The sequence below is a fragment of the Lycium barbarum genome, chromosome 11 (assembly GCF_019175385.1).
Source record: "Lycium barbarum isolate Lr01 chromosome 11, ASM1917538v2, whole genome shotgun sequence".
NCBI classification, from domain to species: domain Eukaryota; kingdom Viridiplantae; phylum Streptophyta; class Magnoliopsida; order Solanales; family Solanaceae; genus Lycium; species Lycium barbarum.
The window spans coordinates 31985875-32005592 of record NC_083347.1 but is presented as its reverse complement, the minus strand read 5'-3'; the positions used below and the strand labels follow the sequence as shown (position 1 = coordinate 32005592).

At 33.9% G+C, this 19718-nt stretch overlaps 1 non-coding gene and 1 pseudogene across 1 annotated transcript; both read right to left on the bottom strand.

Annotated features, from left to right (window-relative positions):
* Nucleotides 1-407: 407 nt before the first annotated feature.
* On the bottom strand, nucleotides 408-480 carry TRNAA-UGC (transfer RNA alanine (anticodon UGC)). The gene has a single exon. It is a non-coding gene; the product is annotated as a tRNA-Ala (tRNA).
* Nucleotides 481-6557: 6077 nt separating this feature from the next.
* Nucleotides 6558-17699, bottom strand: LOC132619681 (protein HOTHEAD-like; annotated as a pseudogene).
* Between the last annotated feature and the right edge of the window lie 2019 nt (nucleotides 17700-19718).

Below are 19718 nucleotides of genomic sequence, written 5' to 3'. Positions count from 1 at the left end.
TTAAACACACTATTAGAAAAAAAAAAAAAAAAAAAAAAAAGAGGACTTCATTCCCAAAGCTTAATTAAGGATGGACTTATCACCCACCAAAATTATGGTAAAGAGTTAAGTTTGGCGTACATAAGCGAAGGTACATGATATATAATTATAAAAAGCATGTTATTTTTTTCTTACTCCGTGTATGATATCCAATTCAGAGTCAGACCAATTCGAGTACACATTAAAAATTGTCAAATTCGAAAAATTAAACACACAGCTGGAAAAAAAAAGAGGACTTCATTCCCAAAGCTTAACTAAGGATGGACTTATCACCCACAAAATTATGGTAAAGAGTTAAGTTTGGCGCACATAAGCGAAGGTACATGATATATAATTATAAAAAGCATGTCAAGTTTATAATACAATAGTGGAGATGCGGGGGATCGAACCCCGTGCCTCTCGCATGCAAAGCGAGCGCTCTACCATTTGAGCTACATCCCCAAGCTGCTATACAATTACAATGGGCCCATCACGTATATATTTGCAGATTAAGGCTCTTCAGGCAAAAACAAGGAGAATTTTACACAACTATACAGTGTTTAAACTAGTATATCAATAGTTGCAAACAAAATTCCCTTCAATAGCAAACTCTACACACTCTACACAAAACTGACACCCCGTTGTCTCCCAAAGAATCATGAATTCTAAACACAATATCTTCACCCCCTAACTCGATTCCATTCCTTTTCTTCCCTTTTAAGATAATAATACACATGTTATTACTTTAACATGTACAAATTTTGTTAATTTATGATAATTTTGTTGGTTTATGATTCTTTTTTATGTTTGAATATTTAAATCCTCAAGGATAGTATATTCCAAGTATATTGTAAATATTTCATGAATATATGCTAAGGACGAAAGGGAACAAAAAGGGGTAAAGAGACAAGAATGTTTTCGTGAGGGTTTTCTATGCTTTTATATTCACAATGTGACCTCCTTATATACAAGTTATAAACTGCCTAACCTAACCCTATTCTAATAGGACTACAATATTCTCTTACCCTAATTATAAGACTACAATTCCTATAATATCACAATTACCATATTTTACATTCAATACCCCCGCCCCCTCAAGTTGGAGCGTGAGGATTCCAAATGCCCAACTTGTGAAGTAAATGTTCATACCGTGAATTTCTCAACGCCTTCGTAAAAATATCAGCCAACTTCTTGCCGGTTGAGACATAGCTGCGAATACACTACTGGACTGCAGCTCATCCCGGACATAGTGACAATTTACATCAATATGTTTGGTCCGTTCATGAAAGACCCGCTTTCGGACAATATACAATGTTGCTTGACTATCACAATACACCTTAACCGGATACTCTTGTTCTACTCCCAAACCATGTAAGATTCTTTTCAATCATTTTAATCACAGACCATCATCGCCAATGATCGATATTCCGCCTGAAGAGCAGGAGAAAATATGTTGGTTCTTGGTTTTCCAAGATATTGGCAAATTTCCGAGAGAGAAAAAACACCTGGTAAGCTATCTCTGGGTTAGCGGGCATCTTGTCCCGTCTGAATCACACCATTCGTACAAATAGAGGTCAGAATCTTTCATCTTCCTTATTTCTTGTCTCAAGTTCTTCTTCAAGTACCCGAAGAGCCGTGTCCCTAGGCGCCTCCTTCGATTGCTGCAGGAACTGAGATAGTACATGCACGCAATATGACAACTCTGATCGGGTGAAACAAAGATATATGAGTCAACTGACCAGTTGATGGTATGATTTAAAATCTACCAGATTTGATCCATTAGCTAGTGCTAACCGGTGATTCACTTCCACAGGAATGCTGATATGCTTGGCTCCCAATAAGCCGGCCTTAGAGATTATGTCCAAGCATACTTTCGTTGACACAAAAATATGCTGGTATTGTCAACCTCAACTCCCAAAAAATACTTCAAAGATCTCAAATCCTTCATGCGGAAGCACTTGCGAAGATAGTCTCTGAACTATTCAATAGCTTGTGCTCATTTCCGAAAATGATCAAATCATTCACATAAACTAGAACACTGAGCTGCACACTTTCCCAGTGCATGGTAAAGAGAGAATAATCCGAGTATGATTGCCTGCACCCATACTTCGTCAGAGCGCTTGACAACTTCGCAAACCAACACCATGGAGCTTGTTTTAATCCGTACAAAGATCTTCCACTGACTGGAAATTCAAAACCTAGCAGCAATTTCATATACACCTCCTCCTTGAGATATCTGTGCAAGAAGGCATTATGGACATCCATCTAATGCAATTTCCAGTTCTGATAGCAGTCGCAACTATAAAAAATGCTCAAACTGTCACTTAGCAACCGAAGCAAAACGCTCGATGATACCGTCAAAGTTGTAGATCTCATATAGTAATAACTTAAGCAGAAGCTATCATACGGCAACTCTCTTTTGGCAGATATTAAGTGAATAGTGTGACATCACAAAATGTAGTATATATTCATAATTATATGCAAAACGGAGAGCTGCCCTACAACTGGTTCACTTAATATGATAGTTTTTTTTTTTTTTTTTTTTTTTGAATCAATTACTTAATATGCATGATAGGTTGTATACATATTAGTTTTGGAATGATCTGAATGTTTTCTTCAACCTCCGCAAGGAAATCAGACACTGGACAGCTGAATTTATAGAGACAATAGAGGATTCAACTGAAATAATGAAATAGCGTACGCCATTAAATTATGCCAAAGGAATGAAGGATATATTCTTATGATGCCTCCTACTTTTGGCATTCGATGCAAAAGCTGCGTGTTGATCATGATCTTCTTCTATATATCCCCAATGGTAAATTTGATTCCAGGTAGCATGATCCTGTAATTTCTTTAAATCTAATTACAAGTCTCTTGATATTTTTTTTTTTTGGGGGGGGGGGGGGGGGGGGTGTGGTTATCTGAATAATTGTAAATTAACCACTGTTGTGTAATATACTTCTACTCATTTCTCCACACACCCGGTATATCCGCACCTACTTATATTCCATCTTGCTCAGTAAATAAAAAGCGAACATTCAAAAACCAACTTTGTCATAAGATCGCGACTCATGTAGAAGAATTTAAGATTTAGAGTTAGTCAGTTTAAAATCAATTTTTACTATTAATTACATGTATGTAATTTAATCTTTTCCACATATACATACACTATACATAATTTGATAAGAATAAATTCAGTTGAATTCACAAAAATGTTTCGGCCTCTTCATACATGTTTATGGAATCCAACAGTAGGAGAAAAAAACTGAGGGAAAATAAAAATAACAGTCCAGAATATATCCATTTTATTCTCCAGAATAATCTATATCTATATATTATTAAAAGCCAAGAAAAAAAGCACCACATTAAACCAAGTGGCAGTCTAGAAAAAAGCCACATGTAATTAGTAACTAATTAACTATTAACTAATAACTAATTAACTATTAGAAGTTTATAAAAAGAAAAGCCGGAAAAAATATTTTAAAATTTGAATCAGCGGTTTTTGGGTGCAGTTTCTCCACAAGAGAGTTTCTGAAAAATACTTTTAACTAAAAGGACTTAACATTTTAGAGAACAAAATGAATAAACTTTGGCGGATTAAGCTTAAAACTTTAGAGAACAAAATGAATAATCTTCTGTTTCAATAACTCTTCCTTGAAACGTTGAAACTGATAATCAAGTATAAGTATTCAACACAATTTATTAAAAAAATAAGGTTAACATTTATTTATTAATTGTTAAAAATTGGGAAATCTACTGAAATAGGACAATCTGTAAATCTTTAACTTTTGCAGTTTTTATTTTTAAATGTCAAAATTTGATAGTTACTTTAATTTTAACTGAGAAGGAAATCAGCCCAAAAAATTCTAAAACAAATAAAAAAGAAGAAGAAAAAAAAGAAACAAAATAAATTAACCTACACGTCCCACCCCACATTACCCCCACTAACTTACTAATCCACGTGCACAGTTTTATTCCAACTTAAATTCAAAATTTAACTGTACCAAACACTAATCAACATTTATATATTTTTTTCTTTCACTTCTACAGATCATTTTTCATTTTTTGCTGCAGTTTACTTATTTTTGAATTCAGTACTTAATTTGATTGCGAAATTCTGAAGAAAAAGAAACAATTTACTTGCTATTTAATTTTGTTGTCATTCGTTACTTACTTTAGTTTCATGTCCTTTTGACGATTTCGATAAGTATTATGTTTTGCAGGAATAATATCAATATGTATAATGGTGAGGATGATGAAAGACTTGAGATGATTTAGAAGCGGGGATGCCATCATGTCGTTGATCTTTTGTTACCGCTGTTTTTGTTGAATTCTTGAGTTGATCTTTTGTTGCTTCAAGTTAATGATACATGGTGTTAATTTGAAATTGGAAAGTTGCCTCCATCTTCTACGTACTCATGAATAATTTAATTCAACTGCAAATCACTCTCAATCAAAACTCTGTGGATATTCTCTTTTATCGCACAGCCCAATTTTCCTAGTTGCTGTGGAATGGAAGGCAAGAGATTAGTTAGGAAGAGCGGTGCAAAATAATACCGTAATATAAGGTGCTTCGTGACAACATTCAGTGCATCAAAAGCCTAGGTTGGCAAGAAGAGGCGGGGTGAAAAGCATCCGTGCGTTTTACGAAGCTGGTATCTAAAGATACTACCTAATCATATAATTGACTCAATCTTTGCCTTTGTGTTTAACAATACTTTTTAACTTTTTAGATTTTTGTTATTGCTATGGATATTCCTATGCTTTGAAGAGACAAAGCAGGTCTCTATGGATTTTGGTGTTAAGTTTTACATTTGGGTTAGTGGGTATCTTTTAATTATGCACTGTAATTGACTTAGTTTCTGGATCTATGAAATATCTTAGTTCAGTTTCAAATAAAGAAACTATTTATACGATAAAGTAAAAATCTTTCTAAAAATGGAGATAACGGTATTTCTCAGTTCGTTATGCCATGATGAGAGGAAATTCAGAAGTATGGTATATTTGTATATTTGCTACTCTTTTCGGATTTTTGTATTTTAGTGTATCCGCTGAAATTTTATTTTTACTTTTAAAAACATGTATGTAACATATATACGTGAATTTTGAAAATCTGAATTGATGTTTTATAATTTCTTTCTCTAATATTTTTTTTGCATCGCGCGAGTACTATACTAACATATATCTTTAAAGTTACTATAAATTATACTTTTGTGAAGAAATGGAGGTGTGCATAAGATTTTTGCAATTACGTTGGATATTTTAAAGTTAATCTATTTATTTATAGTTTTTACAAAGACTACATAAATAACAACTTTTAAATAGAATTCTAACCCTTAATATAAATTTATATTGAAAGGCTTAAGCTGAATGATACCTCTGAAAATTTGTAAAAATGAATTTTAAGTTTGAAAATGAAATATGGGTAGAAATGTAAATTTTAATTATTGGAGTTAAATTGGATTGACTATATTTTACAAGATATATTAGTCCAAAAATATTAGGAGCGGATATAATTGAATTTAAAAAATTATGAATTTAATTAAAGACGAATAGATAAAAATCATTAAAAAAAAGAGGAAATTTTCTAGAAGTAATTTCTTATAGTTTAGATTTATCCTAATATGATATGAAAAAAACATTTGACTTATCATGAGAAAAGTTATAAATATTATGCATAAAATCACGTAACTGAAACTATAACAGATAAAGTCAAAAATAACATATCAATGAATGAATTTCAAGCATCAAAATAAAATTATTAACTACAATTAAGATTTTTAGGTAGGCAATCTCAGTAATTTCTTACTTCATATATTACCCAAACTAACAATTATTTAAAATATCGATAAAAGTATATGAAATAACAAAGATCTTTCACTTTAAACTAAATGGGGAAATCATCAATTTATGAAAAAAATAACGTATAAGTTGGATTAAAGAAAATGTGAGCATATTTATAATTTGATGTAATTTAAATGAAAAAAAGAATAAGGTAAAAATACTCAAAATTATTTTTATTGATAAAATTAAATAGAATACCAAGAAATTTTTTAAAAAAAGTGTCCAAATAAAGAAAACAGGATTAACAAAAATATCCTATATTTCTATCTATATATCATGAAAAGGCAAGTAATGAATGACAATTAAATCAGGTGACAAGCTTATGCACAATTATTTGGCAATGTAACGATACAAAGTAATAAATATAATATAATAACGATATACAAGGAACAAAGAATTAAAAAAAAAACATTAGCATAGAAATACGAGGAATAAGACTTAAGTGTGCGTGTTTGTGTATAAATTCAGTATAAAAATAGTTAATATTCTCCGCGTATAAAAAATTATAATTAAAAAAAATAATATTAGACAAAAATTATTTATAATCAATGGTCATGGATCAAATATTTTTAACTTTACAATGTATAAAATAATAAATTTTTTAATTTGATCAAGAAAATAAGATAATGATTTCTTAGCAATATTTTTCTCTAACACCTCCGCGTACTATACTAGTTGAACTTAAAACCTTTGACTGGCTTCTGAAACATATTACTAAAATTATGGGGGATTATTACAGATAATACGGTATCATAGTGATATCATATGTTCTTAATTATTCCACACTCATTCAACAAAAGGTAACCAAAGAAGAAGCGAATTTATCATCAATCATCTTGACTCTTAATTCTCTTTAGCAACTCTCTCATTCAGTATCCTTACTCCCATATACCTGCACATTCCCAAAAAAAAAAAAAAAAAAAAACCTTTTGTAATCATCACATCTTAATTTCAAGAACCAAGACATTAATGATTATAGAGTATAAGTATTTTTTTATTTCCTCCGTCACAATTTATGTAGAGTCTTGACCAGCACTTTTTTTTTTTAAATTTTCCGCCATATGGTGGTGCAACCTTTTATAACACCGATAAGGGATTAGAAAGAGTAGGGGGATGAGTCCAACACTAAATTACAGAACAAGCTAGAGAATAAACTATCTAAATCACAACTTTACAAGTTCTGCACAACATATACAAAGGGTCCAGTGTGTTAAGGCAAAAAAAAAAAAAAAAAAAGCTTCAAGAATCAACTGGACCCCAATTTATACAAAAATATTCCTCCTTTGTTTATGCCTTAGTGATGCCATGTGAATGAGGTCCAATTTATAAGGCCCAATAGCTGTGGAAGGGAGATTAGTGTGTGAGTAAATCAACAGCTCGTCATTAATAATGCTCCATTTGGCTTGTGCATAGGGGACTTGATTAGCTTCCCTATAGCAATGTTGAACTTTGCAACTAATGTTCCTTGGAATGTTTTGAATTTGCAAAATGATATCTTTCATCTGCCAAGGAATATTATAAGTGCCTTTTATCATTTCTATCACAATCATAGAGTCACATTCAAGAATAATATTATCGTGCCCATTAAGAAAACACCATTCCAGTCCAATCAAGGTTGCTTTGGCTTCAACCATATTACTTGAATTGTGACCAAAAGTAGAAGCAAAAGCCATAACTAAATTGCCTTTGTGATCTCTACATATGCCTCCAGTTCCAGCCCTTCCATTAGAGTCCCTTCTACCATCAGTGTTGATTTTCAAATAATTCTCAGGAGGCTTGTACCATTTAACAATAGTACATTCAATCTTGGGGATTAGAAGCATGATTTGTTGACAGATCTCTTCCCATTTGATATCCTAGTTCCTCTTTGTTTTGGCTTTGGAAATTACTCATTTCAAGTGATTAAGAATCTGGAAAACAACACCTTTAGCATAATATTTCTTGCCTCCATAAATAAATGAGCACCTAACTTTCCATATCTCCCAACAAATTACTATAGGAGTAATTTGTAAATAAGTATGATGAAGAAAGTTTTTGGCCTGATAGTCCACCATTTTTGAAACATACTTCTGATGGGAATATCCTCCCAGGAAATTCCAAGGGGATTTCCAAATATATTTAGCAATAGTACCACCGATGAAAGTATGATGAATGGTATCTCCAAGATGATTAGGACAACAAAAACAATTAGAAACAACATCACACCCAAACCTGTCATGAATGGTATCGCCAAAGGGCAAGTTTCTTTTTAAAATTCTCCATACTAAAAAGGACATTTTGAAAGGCAAGTGTTTATGCGATATGTTCTTCAAGAAATGAGAACATTTTTAGGCAGAAGCAGTAGTGAAATTGCCATTGCTATTAGGCATCCAGATAGGAGTGTCATTGATGTTTTGGTTTCTTATAGCAATGGAATTAATGTGCTCAACAAGAAATTCAGGCAGAAATAAATGATCAACCTCCCAGTTCCCATTGATAATAACATCACTGACAAGTTGAGAGTGGTTAATATAAGGTCTACGAATAATGTGAGAAACAACTCCCATTTCACACCAATTATCCCACCAAAGGTTGCTATTTCCTTTGTTGATTTTCCATAGTAAATTTTCCTCAACTAGATCTCTGATTTTAATCAAATGCTTCCAAGCAAGAGATTGAGGAGGTTGAATATAGGAGTTGACAGGGTGATTATCACAATATTTAGCCAACAGGAAAGTACCCCAAAGAGATCTGCAAGTTCTTAGTCTCCACCATCTTTTCATAGCTAAACTTTTACTGACATCAAAAATACTTCTAAAACCCAAACCTCCTTCCTCTTTAGGAAAACACATTTTGGGCTAAGAACCCCAATGGTATTTATTTTTGCCCTCATTAGAACCCTAAAAAAAATTGTTCATGTAACTCTCAAGTTGATATAAAACATCCTTTGAAGGTTCTACAGTAGAAAGCAGGTAAATGAATTGAGATTGTAAGACATACCTGATTAAAGTAGCTTTTATCCCAATAGATAATAGCTTACCTTGCCATCCAGTAGCCTTTTTCACCAATTTGGAGATCATATCGCTGAAGAAGGCAATTTTCTGTCTCCCTACATACAAAGGACAACCCAGGTAAGTAATAGGAAATTCGGAATGTTTATAGCCAGTTACCTCTTTGATCCTTTGAATGATGTTGTCGGTGGCTTTGGGCTGTACAAAAGAAGCAACTCTGGTTGATGTTGATCCTTTGTCCAGAACATTTTGATAATTCTCTAGTTGATGCATCACCAACTTTAAGGATCTCTTTCCACCAGAAGTAAAAATAATTACATCATCTGCATACGCAAGGTGAGTAATTTGGGGGGCATTAGGAGGCATGGTGAACCCCCTACACTGATCAATATGGGGCAATTGATTGAGCATGATACAGAGCACTTCTGCCTCAAGAACAAAAAGAGAGGGAGATAAAGGGTCTCCTTGTTTAAGGCCCCTAGTAGAATGAAAGAAACCTTTCCTCACCTTGACTAGCACTAAATTTAAGAAAAGAATACATTTAAAAAATATATATTGTGGTCTAAAATAAGTCATAGAAAATTCTGTGACTCTTCATAGAAATTTCGGTGACTATAAATCATCTCACTAATTGTAAATAAAAAGTTAGAGAGTAAATGTAAAAGTGTCTTCTTCTTCTTCTTCTTCTTCTTCTTCTTCTTTAAAACAAGGGCAGTCCGGTACATGTAGCATTCTACTTTCATTTGGGGTGTGTTCGGAAAGGGTTGCACCCCATAGGGGTGTAATGTTGGGAGTTTATCTTGACGCATGCATTAATGGCTAATTTCACGGCTCAAAACCATTATCTATAAATCATACGGAGACAACTTTAATGTAGCTCCAACAATGGCGGATTTAGAAATTTCATTGAGGGGGTTCGGAAACCACTGAACCAACCCTTACTCTTGTGTTCAGGGTGTTCAAAATCTATATATGTACATAAAAAAATACAAAAATACTGTATATATACAGTATAATATTTTGCAGAGGGTGTTCGGGTGAACACCCTCACTTGTGTGTAGATCCGCCCCTGAGCTCCAAGACTCCCCTTCAAGTGTGTCATTCCTTTTTTTAATATAGTAAAAAAGAAAAGGCATAATACATAAACAGACCCTCAAACTTGGCCTCACCTGAAAAGTATGCCCTCCAACTTTGGGTGTGTACAAGTAGGCACCTCAACTGGTATAAAGTTGAATAAGCAAACACAAATGCTGACGTGACACTGATGTGGCACATAAATTTTGGAGGTGTCTAGATGATCATTTTATAAGTTAGAGTGTTCACCTAACAAAGTGGAGACAAGTTGAGGTGCCTACTTATGCACATCTAACGTTGGAGGGCATATTTACCAGCTGAGGCCAAGTTTGAGGACTTGTTTATGTATTATGCCAAAAGAAATCACATTGAGATAGTAAAAGTATGAATTAGTACTACTAACCTTCCAAGCATCATGACAGTGGCTTGAGGATTAGCTCCAGGAGAGTAATTAAAAGTTGGAGCATCAATTACCCTTAAATTATCAACCCCAAGAACCTTATAATCTTGATCAACCATATTACAAACTTGACACCCTCCATGATAATGCCAAACAGTCATCACAATGTCCTTACAAAATTGTTGTAATGACACTGAAACACTGTTATGTCTTGGCAACAAATTCATTGAGGCACTTGCTGTTAAAATGAGTAATGCTTGCAATGAAAGTGTGTCATATCTGAATTTTGAAAAAGATTTGGACTCAATTATATTTTCTATAACTTTGAGTCCATTAACACATCTTTCTAAGTCCTCTGGCTGTTTGAAGTAGTTGAAAAGTACATGCGTTTATTCTATTTTAACTGATAAAACGAGATTAAGAAGGAAAAACGATTACTTACCGTTTTTCTTATTAGCTAAAGGGATTTTAAAAGAAAAGAAATAAGAGTTCTTTAAAAATATTATTTTTATTAGGAAAAGAATGTGTCTAAAAATGAAAAAAAAAAAAGAAACAATACGTTTGTGAGGAAAAGGGCATTTTTGATCCAATAAAGTAACAATATGGGCATTTTTTATCCAACAAAGTAACTTTAGGGGCATCTTTAGACCAACCTATTAACGTGTCACGATCCAATTTCACTAAGTCGTGCGGGCACCTACCTTTCTCACCTCAGTAGGCGAACTCTTATCCCAACAATCATAAACATAAATAAAGCGGAAGAAACTAGAAATAATGTAATTCTTAGAATAATAATATAAAGTGCGAAAAGTAGTGAAATACAATCCCAGTGTCGTGGTCTGGTCATACAAGAACTCTACAAAACTATAAGTCTGAATAACACATGAAAGTCTCAATTCATGTCCGGAATAGGAAGTGAGACAAAGCAATAAAGAGGAGTCTTCGGGCAACGAACGTCATCATGCTCACCCTGAGTGACTCAACAGTAAACTCGAAAATTAACCACGAGGAGATGAAGTGAAACCTGGCAAGTACTCTGTATCCATAAAACAATACAACAAGTGTAGATCAGTACAAACAACAAGTACTAGTAGGCACCATAGGCCGACTAAGACTAGCTAATGTATATAAAGACAACAAAGTAAGAATAACACGTAAACAGTAAAGTACATGTCATTACTAGACAAGTATCCTCAATGCCAATCACAAACTATGTTATAGCATCTAAGCCCAAAGGTTCCAAGCTTTAGAACAAACACCAAGACCAAACTATGACTACAGTATCCCATCCCTATTTAGTCACACACAAGGATCCCAACACTGTCCATGTCCAATCCAACAGCAATCCAAATCACGCTCAGCACATAAGAGAGACAACGAAATGCAATTAAAATATATGCCAAGTCTCAGTATATCAACTCCGAATCCATCAATCACAACCATATCACGCATCTAAACCCAATTGTGCTAAGTCTCGGATATTTCAATCACAAGTCCATATCATAATCAACCAAGAGAGATGATAAGATGCAATGCAATATGTATATAATATGTATGCAATGCATATACTTGTACACATGTACTCCAACGACGGAACATCACGTTTCGGCAGCATAACCAATGGGGAACCTGCGAAGTCCATGTACTGGTCACTCCGTACATAGCCCAAGGATGACTCAATGTGCAATACCAGTCACTCCGCACACAGCCCAGAGATGACTCAACATGCAATACCAGTCACTCCGCACACAACCCAGGTGACTCAATATCCAATACCAGTCACTCTGCACACATCCCAGAGATGACTCAACATCCAATATCAGTCACTCCGCACACTGTCCAGAGATGACTTAATATCCAATATGGCTCGGAAGAATACTGGTCACTCCGCACACAGCCCAGAGGTGACTCGTATCAATATGTCTCAATGCATCTGTATTTCCTTCTCATTTCCCATCATCAGTACCATATCAAGGCAACATCAATATATCATGGAAATGAGTATGAATATAATGCAAGTGTAATATCAATAAACCAAATCAATCCCAAACAGTACCACACACGGGCACACAGTAATATTATCAATAAAGCTACACAATAAGCCACAACAGATTCATAGTTCTTATCTCAATATCGACAAAGTAAGGTACAACAATATCATAATCATGATATATAACTAACCACCAATATCCTATATCTCAACGTGGTGACGAGCCAACAAGTACATAGAACAAACAACTCAACAACGCAACGGGGTGGCTAGCCCCCAAATCATACAACAAGGCCCAACTTAAGTCAACATCCATCCCAAACTTCATATTTGAAGGTTTACATACATTCCCTAACAATATCATCTAAACATACGCTTCGCTAATCGAAGTCTCACTATATGTAAATTGTAACCTACCTGGAAAGCCAAACAGCAAATCTCCAACAGTCAAACCTTAGTCTGTTCTTCCTTTGTGTCTCGTGATAATGAAAGTCTAATCATATCTGAATTAGGAAATTAGAATCAAGACGAATCATTATTCAAACCTTACTTCTATTCAAGACCCAATTCCTAACTCATGAAATGGGGTTTATGAACTAAAAAGAGGTAATTAGGAATCTACAAGTCTCAACGTGAAATTAATACTCTACGTGATCAATTCCCATCAATTATAAGCTAGAAGAACTCATGGATTGCTCAAATTCGGATTCTAAGCAAAAAAGCCAAATTTTGGGTATAAACTCTAGCTTTTCAATTCAAGAATTAATCTCTAACAATGGTAGATATAAGCTCAACAACATTAGATACATCAGATTGTATGACTAACTTAACCCATTTAATCCCTCTTCGATTCTATAGATTTCAAGCATTAGATTCATGATTAGGAGTAGTAATTGATGAAATCTAAGGCCAAGAGAATTACCTCAATGAAGAATATGCCCCAAAACTCCTAAATTCGCCTCCCAAGCTTAAGGTTATGAGAATAGAATAATGACATAAGGGTTTGGGGTTTAACAAGTCATTAAATGATATCACTGCCCGTCAACCGCTTCTGTAATCACGGGACCGATATAACGGTCCCGCTTCAGTGCTCACCCCATCGCTACGGCGGTTACCCAGAAAATGCACGTAGCCGCTTTTACGGCGTGGCCACCGCTATAGCGGTGCCGCTATTGCGGTACACCAGAAATTAGAAAATAATTCAACTTTCACAAACTTATTCCGAAATCTGATTATCACCTGAGGCCCTATACACACAACCTGGATATGCAGATATACATAAAAACACACTACGAACGCACTCGTGGCCTTAGAATTTCCAACAGAGGTCTCGTTGACCGAGTGAACCCCCGATACCTCAAAACTAACTTTCCACCCCAAGTCCCAGAATGCACTCGAGTGCATTAGAAACCGAGACGAATATACATACAAATTCTAAATGACCATCCGGACCTCTTAGAATTGATGAATTTCCATTAAAGGTCTGTTTACCCAAAAGTTAACTTCGAGTCAAATATTTTTCACTTTAAGACTAATTTCACAAAAACCAACCTATTTCGCATTCAATGACCTCGAAAATTGTACCACCCATCCCCGCGGGTCAAATATACGTTGATAAAGCTTGGAAAAGGGTCAGCGGGGTCAAATTAGTCGTAACGACCAAAAGGGTCATTACATAACGGATGACATTTTTGTTCAATTTCGTATAGTTTAAGGACATTTTTTTTATCCTTTTCCATTTATTAAGTGACTCGATAGTGTAAAATATTTATACACCATCATTAGTATATAAAAGTTAAACAACAATAACATACCTAGTAAAATCGCACAAAGTGGGGTCTTGGGAAGGTAGAGTGTACGCAAACCTTACCCTTACCTCGAGAGGTAGAGTGATTGTTTCTAATAGATCCTCGGCATAAGGACAAGCAATTCAAAGCAGTATAATAAAATTTAAAATGAGGAGAAAAGAACCTTTGGAGAGAACATTCCATAATCACTAACAACAGCATGGCGACCGAAGAAGTTCTTGCTAGAGTAAGCTTCAATGTAGTTTCCAGGATGGGTAATTCCCACAACCTGACTCAGAGAGACTTTAACAGGGACAGGTGATTGCACAAATATTGTAGGGAAATTTACATAAACAAGCTACGTTTTATAAGCTCCTAATAATATATAGCTATACGTTTGCAATTTATAAACCGTAGCTACATTTTATGTGATTTCGGCTGTATTTCCGTGTTTTAAATACAACGAAATACATGTATCATAATACACAGCGTGGAGTAAATCCTTTAAATACCCGAAGGAGATTCGGTTGTATTTTTGTGTTTTTAAATACATCGAAATACATGTATCATAAAAACAGAGTGGAGTAAATCCTTTAGATACACAAAGGAGTTGTGTATTTCATTGTATTTATATACTGATAATCCTTTTGTTTTAGTTGTATTTAAATGTATTCGAGTCCAGATCAGTAAAGTCGACGCCTGATGTCACATCTGTTGAATGTATTCGATTGTATTTGAATGTATTTTCACTCAAAAAATGATGAAAATGAAGAATACAGAACACCGGTCGAATCTCTGACGAAATACAAAATACTACTGCATTCACACTAAAAAAATGAAGAATACATTCAAATCCTTTTAAAAATACATTGTATTTACTCAAATAAAATTAAGATGCACTGTATTCATATAAATCTGCAACAACTCTGACGAAATACAAAATACACTATATTTACATTAAAAAAATTTATCGTATCTCCGGTGAAATACAACATACATTGTATTTACACTAAAAAATGGAGATGAAAAGCAGTGGTGGAGGAAGAGGCAGCGGAGGCGCGATGAAGATAACGGGCCCCCGATGGTGGAAGCGAAGAGGGAGTAGATCTGAATAGATCTGGCCATTTCCGGCAGAGAGCCTTTTCAGTCCGGCGGCAAAGACGATGGTTGAGGATTATCGCAGCCATTTTCGGCTTGAAAAGGACCAGATCTAAAAAATGAGATGGAGTTTTTCCCTCAAATAGTTTTGACGTTTGGTTCGATCATTTAATTTGATGTTTTCGCATCAAATAGTGCTGAAGAGAGACTATTGGCCCATCATTTTTTTTTTACTCTACAATAGTCTACGGTGTCATTTTGCGATAATTTGGGCTCACACAAAGTCTTTCCATCATGTACGTACCAATTCAAGATAAGTTGTCTTGACTAACACAGCTTGGAACGATGATAGTTGCTATGCTAAACTTTGATGAAAAGGTACAAATACCCTATTATTGTCGTGCCATCTGAGACCTCACAGATCTGGGGTGAGGAGAGGGAATGGAGAGAGAGAAAGAGAGGGGGTGAGGGAGAAGATAGATCTGGAAGGTGAGGGAAAATTAATTGAAAAGAGAAACTTGTGAAATACAGAGCACTAGTTATGATGTGTAATTTAAGAAAATATTTTAGCTACAAAAAATAAATAAAACAAAAGGTAGTTATTATTCATAAATAAATCTTAGAGGTAGTCATAACAAGTCAATTTTTCAATATTGTATTCATTGGGTTGTCCATCATCCCTTTACCAACATTGGGCTGGTCTAATACTACTGTAATGTTATGGGCCTTTAATTGTTCTGATGGGCCTACCCCACTCAACATTAACATCTGTGAGCTTCCAAGTGCCCCAGCTGAAACTATTACTTCATTCATTTCTCCTCTTCTCAAATATGCCTTGTGTTTTTTCCCTAATGCATCCCTAAATACCACACCACAAGCTACTGGCCTTGATACTCCTGCACAAGATTGTTACTTTATTTACTACTTTCTTAATATATGAAGTTAATTAGTATTCTCTCCATATCAATTTATGTGATATTTTTTGCTTTTCGAAAGTCAGCACGACTAATTTTGAAGCTAAATTATATCAGATTAATTTAATATTTTAAGATTAAAATTTATGTATTTGATAACTACATAAAAAGTACTATAAGTTGCAACTTTCTCATATCAATTTGATAAAAAAAAAATACATCTTAAAAGGTTGGTCAAAATTTATGCAGTTTGAATCTCAAGAGGTGAAAAGTATTACATAAATTGAGACAGAGGGAATATCACTTTTGACTGGAACTATATCATATTGTTGAAAACTCGAAAAATTATACATCTATAGTAAGTTCACATTCATTGGGAGATAATAGTAGGTGCAGTGATATTCTGGAGTCACTAACTTAAAATCTTGTATTGATCTTTAAGATGTTTCTAGATGTAGCTTTGTTTTTTTACTCTACTGTCTCACTTTATATGTCATTCTTTCTTTTTTCTACTAAAAATGATAGTACATATTATCTTTTTTTATTTGGAAACTCTTCCAAATTTTCTATTTTATCCTTAATAAATTCTCTAATAGTCATATAAATGTCATATCATGTTAGAACTACAATTTCTAAGAGTACTTTTGGTATGTTCCAATAGTCTAGCTCCTATAAGCTATAGTGCGCCATGCAGTGTTTATAAATTTTGGGAACGATTTCACCACCGTATAACTTATCAGGGATTACTAGCAATTCTAGCTTCATACAGGCGAGTTACAACCTTCAACCTGAATTGAGGATGGATTTTAGGGTTAGCTCACCCTCGTGGGATCACAACTCTTTGTTCCTTTTTTTTTCTTCTTAAACTCAATACAAAGTCAAACACCGTCATATAAAATAAAATAGAACTCTAATCTTCTTCTTCTTTTTTTTTTTTTTTTTGGCATGAGAATACACGTACCTCTGGTTTTGAACAAGATTTTGTGGACGGAAACATGCAATAGGAGAGTGATTCCACTAGGGTTAGCATACTCAAGAAGATCGACAGCCGTGTGGCGCCGATGGTCGGCATCGAAGATCGTGCCACCATTATTAGTCCCATTTATATGATCATAGGTAAAGCCATTGTACGGCACCGCCTCGAACTCCACAAGACCATTGCACACGGCGGATTGCCACTGCCTCACCACAGGCTTAAACGCCACTTTATTTTCCACCCACACATACGATTCATTCACCAGCTTCCCATCCCATCCCACACTCCGCACGTACTTCTGTCCCGCGAGTGTGTAAAATCCCCCGTTTAAGCAGCTAGCGCCGCTCAGACGTGTTGATTATACTGTCTTCAGAAGTGAATCGCTGAGAAGGTGAATTCGGTGAGAGATCGGAAAGTGCTGATCCGAATGCTGATAAATATGTAATGTTTGGATTTTCGTAAAACGAACCGCCACGTTCGAGTGAAAGAATGTTGTAGTTCTGAAAAAGTGTGGCGGCTAATGGGCAGCCGGCAGTGCCGCCGCCAATGATTATGTAGTCGTAGTGTGAAATCTCAGGTGCTGTTGTTGCATGGTACATGAATGAGTAGTTCGGAGCTGAAAATTAAGTCATACATAAGAGTTTAATTTCTATATACATATTAGTAAAAATAATTTTTATTTCTAAACTAAACTATAATGAATTTAATTTTTATGTTGTAAATATAAGGATGAACTTAATTATAAGGTAATGGTATGCCCTCTCTCCATTTCATTTCACATAGCCAATGTTGATTTGGCACTTTCTTTTATCCCAATTTATGTGACATTTTTTGCTTTCTAAGATTCAAACTGCATTAACTTTGATTAGCATTTTAAGGTGTAGTTTTTAACCAAATCGATATGAGAAAAGTTACAACTTATAGTACTTTTCATGTAATTTTAAAATATATAAATTTTAATCTTAAAATATTGATTTAACGCAATCCAATTTAACTTCAAATTAAAATTTAATCAAATTGACTCTCGAAAAGCGAAAAATGTCGTATAAGTTGGGACCAAGGGGGTGTATTTATTAGGTGTTTATTTTACTAATTAAACTAACCTTATGAATTATGCTTTCGAAATCTAAATTTGTCTACTAGTACTTTATGTAGATATTTAGTGATAAGAGTAGTATTGAAAGAAAATAATAGATTTCTCTTGATTTGCTAAAATGGATAACTAAAAAGAAAATTTATTTTTAGTATAAGGGCCAAGTAAAATGAAATGGAAGAATAAATATTTCTTATAACACTTTATTAATCTATTTATAAAAATAATACTTTCTATTTTTATTAATTTTTTAATTGCGTCTCACATGAGATGTTTAAGACCACAAGTTTCGAAGGGATTGATACATTATACACTTTTTTAATCTAAGAACACAAGATTTAAAAATCTCTGTTATTTTCTTAAGTCTTTGTTAAGTCAAACTAAGACACATAAATTAAAATGGGAGGTGTAATTAATTGGTAATTGATTTGCTAATACAAGTTAAATTACATTAATAATATAAATCCTTTTTTGCACCACCGGTATATATAACTTAAATCCAAGATAATTATAAGTAATCATCCGTAAGAAATAGAAAATAACCTGAAAATAAAACAGATTATTTATGTAACTACAATAAGAGATTGTATAAAACTTATATATACATTATCACTATACATAATTAGTTAAAATCCTTAAATACAAGTGTATTGTCATAATTGGTCACAACTTTATATGAGTTTACTTATATCCACCTTCAACGTACGCCTTTTATTTATTATAGCAGGTACTGTCAAATTTTACAAAATAAGGAAGACTTTTGTAGAAAATCTTTGGATAATCCAATAGAGTAACAAAATTTTTTTTACACTGACAGTGGTATATACCACATGTTTTTTGTTTTTACAATGATATTATCGGTGTATATAACTTAAACTCAATTCACATTAACTGGAAACAAAGAATTAAAGGGTAAATTTTTTGACCTTTTCGAAAGAACAAAAATCATGGAGGAGGCAGCAGTGATCAAACCAAACTCCATTATTTGTATCTTCAAGTATTAAAGTTAGAGATCATTTTCTTGCAATGGTGAGATATGGAAAAGTAGAAGAAAAAAAATGTGCATATATATAGGGTGTGTTCAGCATGGAGGAAAATGTTTTCTTGGAAAATTTGTTCTTGAAAAATAAGTAAATTTTTACTTATTTTCTCATTTTCGTTTGAGTAGTTGAAAATAAGTGAACTTCTTAATTATTTTCTCATGTTCGGTTGGTTGATAGAAAACATTTTTTGGAAAATACCCACTCAAGCTCCAACAACACCAGCCAACCCCACCATCCCATACCACACCAACCCCCACCACTACTAAAAAAAAACAGGATTTCTCGACCTCAAAAAACTAAGGTCGGAAAAAAATGACCTCAAGGCGTAATATTTATTTTTTATTTTTTTTAAAAATAAACCGACCTCATTATACAAAAATTTGACATGTTAGGAAGGGTTCTTGAATCTGAGGAAAAGCCTAAGTGGATCCTTCCTGAAAACTATGACAAGCTACTTCATTACTGGACAACTGATGAAAGATTCTTACAAC